The sequence below is a fragment of the Chinchilla lanigera genome, unplaced genomic scaffold (assembly GCF_000276665.1).
Source record: "Chinchilla lanigera isolate Chin_1 unplaced genomic scaffold, ChiLan1.0 scaffold00039, whole genome shotgun sequence".
Lineage (NCBI taxonomy): Eukaryota > Metazoa > Chordata > Mammalia > Rodentia > Chinchillidae > Chinchilla > Chinchilla lanigera.
In genome coordinates, this window is record NW_004955440.1 from 6,587,214 (window position 1) to 6,588,635 (window position 1,422).

A 1,422-nucleotide genomic window follows, 5' to 3' on the forward strand; every position below is an offset into this window, starting at 1 on the left:
CTGCTGGCAATCATCCCATGTGGGCTGGTGTGAAAACATGAGGGATTCCACCAACCCAATTAACCTAGAAGGGTCCTCAGAAAAAGGAGGATTATTATTTTTCCAGTTGTATAGATCAGAGGAGGAGAAAGGCCAATATTGTAGGGCAGGCATGTCTCCACCCTGCCCATAGTCCACCATAGGCCCGTGAGGTTGGAGAGGGAGCGTGACTACCACATCTTGGGGGCTTTGGGCCCGCCGGCTGCAGGTTCCCTGGGCAGGTCCTTGTCCCGAGGAGCCTGCATGATGGTCCTGTAAGGTAGAGTCAGAAGAGGAGGACAGGGGCAAGGACGGAGCGGGCGGAGGAGGAGCGACTGGGGCAGGTGGGTAAGGTGGGGGTGAGACATCTGGCCCCAGGAGGAACAGATCAGGTTGGGACTCAGGTAAGACTGGGGTGGGCACGGACGGGAAAAGGTTGGGCACTGGGGGCCGCGCTTGAGTCTTAGCTGGGAGTATCATCGCAGGCCCAGGCGGATCTGGAAGAAGGAAACGTCTTACCCATCCTGGTGGTCTTCACATAGGTCCTGCCAGACAATGATATAAGGCTGTTGGTCAGGGTGGCCGAGGCGTCCGGGGCGGAAGATGGCATCCTTAACCGCCCGGATGAGGGGAAGATGGAAAGATCCTTCAGGAGGCCATCCCACTCCAAGGGAGGGCCACTCAGCAGAACAGAAAGCCTGTCATTTATCCTTTTTAATAATCAAAGAAAGATTATGAGCTCTCTCACGGACCTTGGTCCAGTGACTCAAGGTCAAGGAGAGAGGGGATGATGTCGTTTGTCCCATATCCGCTGTCCTAGACAAAAAGTAAATGCCAAGCGCAAGCAACAAACACACAAACAGCGACACAAAAGGTCTCCAAGACACACAGAACAAAAAGTATACAGATTCCACTGGCTTAATACCAAGGTTCTGAACCTCAGGTAAAAGAATTACCTGTTCAGAATCAACCAGATAGGACACATCCAGGCATCCCCAGAGGTCCTGACACTCTGAGGCGTCCCCCAGAGTCATGGCTTGCAACCCCCGGACACGTCTGTCGGTTGCAGCCGAAGAGAGCTCACGTGTCTCGTCGGCAGCCACAGCCAGCTTCAAAACCCTAGGTGATCACGCTCCAGAGAAACAAAGGCCAAAACAAAGGCCAAAAGGCCGGACTTACCCCGAGAGAAGACTGTTGGGGTCTCCCTCACGGAGAGAGAGAGATCTCTGCAGAGATATCTCGGTGGAACCTCCAGCTGTACGGGTCGAGAATCTTGCCGAGTGAAGGAAGACTCCAAGAAACGCTCTCTCATGCAATAAGCAAGGGGAGTTTATTTACCAGGCATGCGTGCGGCTCACTGAACGCGCAGGAACAGAGAGCGCCGAGCTGGGGTTAAGTCCGGCT